Raw genomic sequence first — 9,753 nt, forward strand, 5'->3', positions numbered from 1 at the left:
TGATCACAATTAAGTATTACATAGACTATTTGAGCTTTAACTCATACATACTAACACCATTAGAAACGTTTTTTACTAAAATTTTCTTACAACTTTTTAAAGACTATTGCATACTACTTTCTATAGTTCTATGGAGCTCGATTATACCAAGAGAGTGAGTTGTGAAAAAATACCTATTTGAAAGGAGAGCAAAAATAAAACAAACAAAGAGGTTATATTGATCATAATTAAATATTTCTTAGACTATTTGAGCTTTAAATCATAATACTAACACCATTAGAAACTTTTGTTACTCAAAGCTTCTTACAATTTTTTAAAGACTACTCCATATTACTTTGTATAGCTCTATGGAGATGGATTCTACCAAGAGAGTGAGTTTAAAAAATACCTATATAATATACAGGAGAAATGACAAACATAAAATATTGTTTATCAAACTACCTATTATTTGTGAGAGGCCAATTGATGAGATAGGTGATAGGTTGGAGAATGGATTGAAATCAATTTGAATCCTACTAAGATTTGATATTAATGCATGGCTTTAATGCTATAGAGGTGAATGTGCATATAGAGGATGAACAACGACAATCTTGATGAGGTAGTTGGGATTACAATCTAAAACATTGATGTTCGTTTCTCTGCAAAAGAATTATAATAACTAATAAACTCAATAGACTTGAGAAATTAAGTCCAAATATATATTATAATCAGATCTCATAATTTACTAATTTATAATTCCAAAATATGTCTTTGAATATCAACTTTCTATTATTGAGATACCTGATTAAAAAGATAAATTTTAAAAAATAAATGAATTAAATTATAAAAAATTTAACTTGTCCAAATCTCTTTTGTTGTTGATAGACAATTCACGTATTTTGTGTGGTGCATAAAGCTTGGGACTTCTAAATCTATTTTAACATTTTTTGTATTATTGTCAAGGAAATGATCATTTTACCACACACAAGACAATTGGGTAAAATGGGACAAAAACAAGCATTCAAGACTATTCAAAAATATATGCATGTTGTCTCTTCATTTTAACTTCATAGTGTAAGCATGTAATAATTATAATGTGAAACAATATACATAGTTCAATCTTCCTATCTACAGTGAGAATAACAAGATTAATTGATTTTCATCCTATGATTCAAGGATTATATTTCATTAATACCAAAGTCCGTAACGTATATATGGATTCCAATTTATCCTAGAATTGTATACTTGATTAAATGAATAGACTTTTGAAATCATTTTGGAATGTGTCTAAGAGAATCTTGATTATCCTTAATGGGGTTACAATGCAAGGAAGGAACAACGAGCCTTGAATTACCTTTGTTTTAGAGTAACAACTCAAGAAAATAACAACTCCTTAAAATATAATTTTTGGTACAAAGGAAATGACTAATATTGATGGCTTTATTCCATAGATCAGTCAAAAATTATTTATGGTGTGCATCATTGGCTATTCCAAATTGACTCCCTTTAGCATTCACACCTTTCGTTATCAACACACACTCACACACTTTTACCAATCTTGATCTTCTATATATAATCTCTGCAATCTCTAAAACATCAACTAGATTGGCTTTAGGGTAATGCATCCAGATGAGATACATATCGATTTCACCAGTTAGCCATATAAAATACATATGAAATACATTCTCTAAGTATTCAAAATATTAGTTAGGCTAGCTACAAATTAAATGTGTTTTGCACTACTAATCGACCATAATTTGAGCATGTCAAGATAGATAAAATATTCTCATGTAGAAAGAAGATTCAACCAAGACCAAAAACATCTCAATACAACCTCTTAAAGTGGCACACACACTAGGAAACATAGCATAAGCATGAAAATATTGTCATGTCAGCCCATTCACAATTAGTCACCTCAAAATAAATAATGTTGAATATCTTGAGACACTAGAAACTTGGAGATAATTCATGTGCATCAAGCCTTGAGTGATTTTGAGACATGTGAAGAGTTTTCATATGCTCATACAGTTGAAATATGTATCCTTTTATTGGCATAGGTACATACTCACATGTATGGATGAAGACAAAGCATATCAGCTGGTTGTCTAATCTTGATACTTTAAAAAATTGAACTTGTGATACATGAAATCATATAGAACTTGAATAGAATATGACTTTGAAATTTGTAATCATTTCCTCAAGATTTCATGATCATGTCAATTAGTACAGTGGAATGTGGTGTATTCAGACTCTTTACTTTGCCTAGGTGTAGTCTGACACACTGTCATCTCTAACTTTCTTTAGAAAAGAGGCTATGATTTGAGACTTTGGATATAACATCTTTTTATCTCTCTAGAATTGACTTCTAAACCATAGTGCAATATTTTACTATGAAAAAGAATGTGGACTATATCATTGTGTTTCTTCCTTAGAATATAAACTATTAATGCCATAGACAACTCTTCCTCACTTTGGTATTATGTGAGTTTAGTGTCACAAATTGCACATAGTACATTTATAAAACTTTTGGATTGAGCTTGATGCATTTATAAAAAACATTTGTGATCAATATTATCATTCTAACATCATGAATCTTAAAGACGAAGTAGCCCCACCACCCTTGAGACAATTTTGGGATTAATTTGGTATGACAGTAGTGCAACACATAAACATCTTGAGAATATTCCAAATTCAAATGATTATATTCTATCTTAGGCCTGTTCTAACACATTTCCCTTAGCTTGTGCATGTCTAAAATGGTCATTTCTATGCATGCCAAGAAAGAAAAATGTTCTTTATCCTTCATTTTGTAAGGATTCTCATTCTTGGTTCTCTTGCTCTCGCAATCATAGAAAACCTTTGCTAAAATACATAGTAAATCTTGTGAAAGCTTGATCTTCTCTTGAAGTACAATCATGTCATCTCAAGAAAGGGGTCTTGGTTGTGTAACACTCTTCTCTCTTATCTCTCATATCTATTACATTGCAATACTATCTTGTTTATCAAATTTCTAAATGCATATATCTTCTAGTTGAATTTAACCTATTTTATCATTGTATCTCTTATAATAGGGGTTTTCCTCCATTAAGTGCCTAGTTAGTTTCTATTATACTATCTGTAGTCACATAAATATGTCCACTTAATTAAATGAATATTTAGTATTTATTTGATTATTTAACCACCAATCAATAATTAATTAAATTAATATTTAATTAATTCATCTTAACCCTCTTCTCCTATTAATTAAATAAATTATTCAATTTATTTGATTTTATTCACTTAACCAAATTCAGACCATTAATTAAATAAATAAATCATATTCGTTTAATTAAATCTTCTCTCACATTTAAATAAATTAATATTTATTTTAATCCCCCAAAATCCCATCTCTCACATTTAAATAAATTAACATTTATTTAAATCACCTTTATCCTCCACCCACTTGCATTTTCCTACAAATGCAAGTTGCACAACTATTTTAAATAAATAAATTATTTATTTAAAATCCTATTTATCCTCATGCACTTGAAACATTTAATGGTTTCCCTTAAAGTCTTCAAACTTAATGGCTTCCTTCTAGAGTCTTCTCAAGCCTTTAATGGTTTCCCTTAAAGTCTTCAAACTTAATGGCTTCTTTCTAGAGTCTTCTCAAGCTTTTAATGGTTTCCCTTAAAGTCTTCAAACTTAATGGCTTCCTTCTAGAGTCTTCTTAATCCTTTAATGGTTTCCCTTAAAGTCTTCAAACTTAATGGCTTCCTTCTAAAGTCTTCTCAAGCCTTTAATGGTTTCTCTCAAAGTCTTCAAGCATTTAATGCTTTATCTTCCTTTTTCTCATGTAAATAAATTAAGATTTATTTAAATAAAATCCAAAATTCACATTCACATTTAAATAAATTAATATTTATTTAAATATCTATCCAAATGCAAATTACACCATTTAATTGAAATAAATGATTCTATTTTAATTGAAAATCCCAAAATTCCTCCCACTTGCATTCTCCTACAAAATCCACTTGCATTCTCCTACAAAATCCACTTGCATGCCTAAATCCCTTCTAGATTCTTCTAACTCCTTCTAATTAGCCTAATCCTATCCTAATCATTGTCACATTCCTAAATAAAAGGAAGTCACTTCTCAAAAACCTCCAAAGTCTTCAATAAACATTAAAGGCTTTATGTCTTCAAATGGTTAACCTCTAAAGTCTTCCAAACCATTAAAGGCTCTTACATAACCATTTATGGTTAACTCACCTTTTACCTTTGGTTAGAGACTTTCCTCTAACTTAACCATCCTTTTGACTCATGGGTCTCTTCAAAGCATTTATTTCTTTGACTAAGGTATCCATTTAACCCTTGCACATTCATTTATCCCTTGGAGAAAAGGAATATCCATTAACCTAACCCTAACCCAACCCCCTAGGGTAACCATCATGTCCCCTCAAGCATTTAATGCTCCTTATCTCTCCTCTCAAGCCTCCTCATGGTGACACATGTCAAAATGGGATTGGGTTGAAAGTCTCACATGGATTGAATATCTTTCAATCTTAACCCTTGTTAAGATTTCTCAATCTTAACCCTTCATTTCCCTATTTCTTCTATAAGTAGAACCCTTCTCCTCAAGCAAGTAAGGAAGCATTAGAGTATTGTTTCTATACTAGTATTAGTATAGAGCTTTTTCATAAAATCACTATCTACACTTTCATAGCATTTGTTTATCACATCCAATCATCTTGAATCTCCATATGGCATCCATGGCTAGTGCTAAAAGATGAGAGCTACACTAATTTGGGACTTGGAGAGGGGAGAAACAAGAGAGAAGCATCAAAATGCATCATGGAAGCATCTTAGGGAGGCTCTTCTCCTTTCTTTTATTTTGTTAAACTTCTTTCATGCTTTTTTGAAATCTCTTTCGATATGTTTGGAATGGTTTTTAGTTCTTTGTTTTGGTTTTATGGTTGAAACTAACTTATTAACATTGAACTTCGTTGTTGCCTTGTCCCCATTTTCATACATCACTATCTATTTGTCAATTTATCCAATCTATCTATTTGGTTATCTATCAAGGTGAAAACATTGAAATGAGGATTTAACTGAGGAAAGCACCTATACAGCCCCAACATTTCCCCCCTATCTAAGTTTGTGTAGGTGGCCAACAAGTTCGAGGAGTATAGAGTTATTTTCAGGGTAAGTTTTTATGTTTTCTACTCTGTAGTTGTATAGACTATCGGACTTGTGTGATTATTGTTGATATTGTTGTTATTGATGTCAAACCAGCTATTTGATTTAGACTAGACAATATATGTGAGCCGAATTGATTCAGATGTTATATGCAGTCAATATGTGTAGTTCTTTGGTTATGGATTGATGTTGCTATTTTGGATAGGCGTTACAATGCAGTATGATGGAGGTAATATTTTGTGGAAATATCTGGAAGATCCTTATTCCATAATTTTGAGTTCTCATTAATCCTGGTATCAATCATGTGTCCCGATATTAGCTATTTTAGTCAATATCTATAGTATCTCTTCGAGCTTCATGTTGTGGTATTCTTAGTATGTGTGGAGTCGATGGTGTGGAGATGTTGTACTTAATTTTGTTATAGTGGGTCAATATTCTTGGGTCCGAATGACCTTGCCCCATTCCAGTAATCTTGGCATATGCATTAGTAAATGAAGTATGTAAAAGGAAGTGTGTAGAGATCTTGTATAGGCCTACATGAGTGTCTTGATAACATGAACTAGTCTTGGTCAACATGCTATTTTGTATTTATGCCCTCTGATATTTATATGTACATATACATTTGTATTAAATAAAGAATGATATGAAGGTATGTGTGAGAATGATATTAAGGAAGTTCATGTGATATGTGAAAGAGAGTTAGCAATGAAGGCAATAGTGTGTAAAGTGTGAGTTGAGGACAACAAAGGCAAACAGTGTTGTAGTGGTGTAGTAGTCCTTCACTGGACCTACTATAGAACAACTTTATATAGAGATCTCTAAGCGGATCTGCTATAAAGTTTGTGAATTTTAATATGAGATTAATCTAAGAACTGATCCCTTGCATTTGAAGATGCTATCCTTTTAAGTTCAACCTTTTATGTTGTAGTGAGAATTCTGGTATTGAGTAATTCCTTTGTATCTTTGTAGTGAGCAGTCCTACGGTGAGCTAGTTTTGTAATCTGGTAGTGAGCCACCCAACATTGAGCCACACTATTGTAAATGCCATATAACTAGTTATATTCTCTTGGGAGCTAACACTCTCTATGGTTTTTCCCATTTGGTTTTTCCATGTATAAAATACAGTATTTGATTTGTGGTTGTGCTCCTTATGTTTATTCTACATGTGCAGTTTCATACCTGTTAAGTTTCTTCGATGAAGTTTCATATCTCTCTTAAAGGTTAAAGTTAGAAGAAAGTTTTTAAATCTGTGGAAACATTGATTAAGCTCCCCTCTCAATTTCTCAATTCTTTCAACCTAGTCAACACAAATGAAAACACAACATACAAATATCTCCATAGTGTGCTGCCATCCGAGACCGAGGCCATGACAAATTTATTGTAAAATCCATGTTTTTTTAATTTGTATTTATTATAACTAGAATATTTCTTTTTCTCTTTATGCTTTTTTTATTCTACAATTTCTTTTTCTAAGGTAGTATAGTTTTCTCTCCTTTTTTGTTTATGATCCCCTCGCTCACCAATGAGCCTATTAAGTGAGGTAATGGAGGTTGATATATTACTTGAGATCTCATCATCCCAAAGGTTGTGAATCCCCTCTACATTTTAGCGAAACTAACATGATGTTCTTGTAGATAATATTTACACTTTCAGTGGTTAACGATCAAGGCATTGATGGAAACTGATGGTATGATGAAATAATAAGTATCCAGTAGACTACTGAGAGGGGGGTGAACCATTATATTGAAACATTGATACAAAGTTCCCAAAGTCAAACTCAGTTAACCAAAGTAAACATATCTCGGTCAAGATCAATATTCATAAGAATACTTGACATCAACCAATTTAATAGTTATGGCAACTTAACAGTAAACAACTTCAATCTTGTAAATGTCAACAATGCTTAATCATAACTCAACATATTCATCTCTCAATTATTCTTCTTATCATGCCTTATTAGAAGTTAACCAAATCAGTAAATAAGATCACAACCACAAAAGCATTCACCACTTGACACAAATATTTATATGTGGAAAACCCAAATAGGTAAAAACCATGGTGAGATGAGACTCACAAGGATAACTATCTGAACTCTTTTGAAGTTCATCATGTTAAAAGCTAAGCCTTTTAAAGCTTTACAATAAGTCTTGTTAAGAACTAATTCCGGTTAGGAATCACCTAGTTAAGGGATTTACAAATATTCCTTAGTGAAAAGCACAATACCCTATTAGGAGTAACCTCACTGGAGGATTTAAGAATCCAAGCTAATGGATCACCTTGTTAGAGGATTTAATGAGTAACCAAACTTGTTAGAGCTTACCTGGTTAAGGGATTTCACTTCTGCTATAATTGTTAGAAAACAACAGGTTTTCTTGATCTGTCTAAGTAGCACTACATTTGCTTGATCAGATCCTTCTAAGCTTCAATCTGGCTTCACTCAAAGTGCAGATAAATTCACTGGTTAGGCAACTACACATTCAACTGATTTCAATAAATCTTGCCAACAACCTTTTGTGGCTCAATTAGGTCGATAACATAACAAAAAACTAATTCTCATCATCAAGATTACAAAAAAGTCGATACAATCTTGACTATTAAAAATCATGACAATCTCTTCACATTCTCCAAGAAAATTCCAACCACTCCATGATCATCACTTCATCATAATTTGTAACTAATCGTGTGTTGTGCATTAGATGCAATCCACTTTGCTCCTTCCCTAGACAATAAACAAACACACCAAAATAATTTGAACTTATCCTCATACAATGATTACACATGTCTCCATCATTATCGCTTATCAGATAATAAACCAACAAACTTGATTGGTTAGGGTTTAACAGTTGATAGGGTTTACCAGTTATATTGTTTAGAAAGGTTTAACCCTTTACACCAGTTCACCGGTTCAACTCACAAACTTTACATACCAGTTTACAACATCTTCCACAAATCTCTTCTTATCGGTTACTAGCCAATATAAAAAACAACAATATCAACAATAACATGAATACTATTACTGGTTCAATTGACATCAATGATAATCATATCAATAATTCAATATTTATGCAAAATGCCAACAAACTCAAAATGCCAATAGAAACATGTCAAAATAAGCCCAAATAAGATCTGGAGTGATCAGAGGTGAGAAAACTGAAGATCCAATTTTTGGGATTTCTCCTATGTTTCAATATTTTGGATTTTCGAAGGCATTAGAAGTGAAATTTGGCTCAAAACTATCACTAGTCCCCTAACTCAATAGTCAAAGGAATGGTGTTAAGGGACAAAAATTAGAGCTTTTGAAGACCTTTCCAATGGTGTAAGTGACTTAATTTTTCAAGCACCGAGTTGAAAGTTATGATTCTACCAAGTCAAGACCAATTTGTTGTTATTTGAGGAGAGTGGGTACGAGCATGCCACATATTAGCATGACATGGTTTTTAGCAAGTCTGTGGCTTCTTCCTCTTTTGAAGGCACATGAGAGTGACACATGTCAGCATCACAAGGTTCTCTAAGGAAAAAAGGACTTGGGAGGCTGTAAAATCTCCGCCAACATGTCATGTGTGGACAAAACGTAGGCCGAGAGATATTTTGAGCCCAGGGAGATTTCAAAATTGTGCCTTTGTTTATTTCAAGGGGAGGAGCCCACATGATGCATCGTGTGGCAAAATGAGAGAGTGTGAATTCGAAATAATTGCGCATGATGAGGCAGTTGCAACAGAAAAAATGAATTTCTAGGTGGCAACCATGTTGCACACATGGAAGAAAATAGTGATGCAAAGATCAAACTTGTGATAGCTACAACAACCTCCATGATGACAATGGACATGTTGTAGCTATGCACAAGCCTTTATAATTTCAACTGCCCTTTTGGATCAGAGAGGTTTTCTCTATAGAAGCATGCAGGTGTATTGTAAAAGGGGTTCCTAATTGTTTACCATTTTTTTTATATAAGAACACTCATAAAATAGCTACAAATTTAGTTTGAACCTTAACATCATAATTCAGTCAATTGATAAAAAGATAATCATATCAGATTGTTCCCAGTCTACCTCTATTGTATTTTTATTTATGTTTTATGGATGAATTTGTAGCTCTTTGTAGTTTCAAATGAATGTAGCTATTAATTTTTATGGTGTTTGGATTTTATAATTTCATCAGATATGCATGGGTCATTGAATCATGTTTTACTCTTTCAATCAACTATAGTAATTTTTGATTTAGAGTTATACTGTGCCGTTTGGTAAGAAAAATACATAGGGAATAATAGTTTTAGCTGGATAATAGGAATGTCCCCTGCAAGCCTTAGCCGGTGCTTCTCACGGAAAGATCTGAATATTTTTCCCTATTTCTATATCACTTTGTGCATTCTATTCTCTTTCCACCAATGAAGAGTCTATGGCATTATGTTCTCATCTTTTGGGGTCTCATGTTCCTGTTATTTCTAAAGGGGATTTAAAGTGTTGAAAAACATTTGGCATGTCCCCTTAGATTAGGTTTTCTTACATTTATTTCCTCCTTCCCTTTTCATCCACTCTGAAATTTGAAGAGTTGGCTTCCAAAATATTGGAGGTCATTTCACAAGTCGCATCTGGTCCC

This window comes from Cryptomeria japonica, chromosome 7 (genome assembly GCF_030272615.1).
Source record: "Cryptomeria japonica chromosome 7, Sugi_1.0, whole genome shotgun sequence".
NCBI classification, from domain to species: domain Eukaryota; kingdom Viridiplantae; phylum Streptophyta; class Pinopsida; order Cupressales; family Cupressaceae; genus Cryptomeria; species Cryptomeria japonica.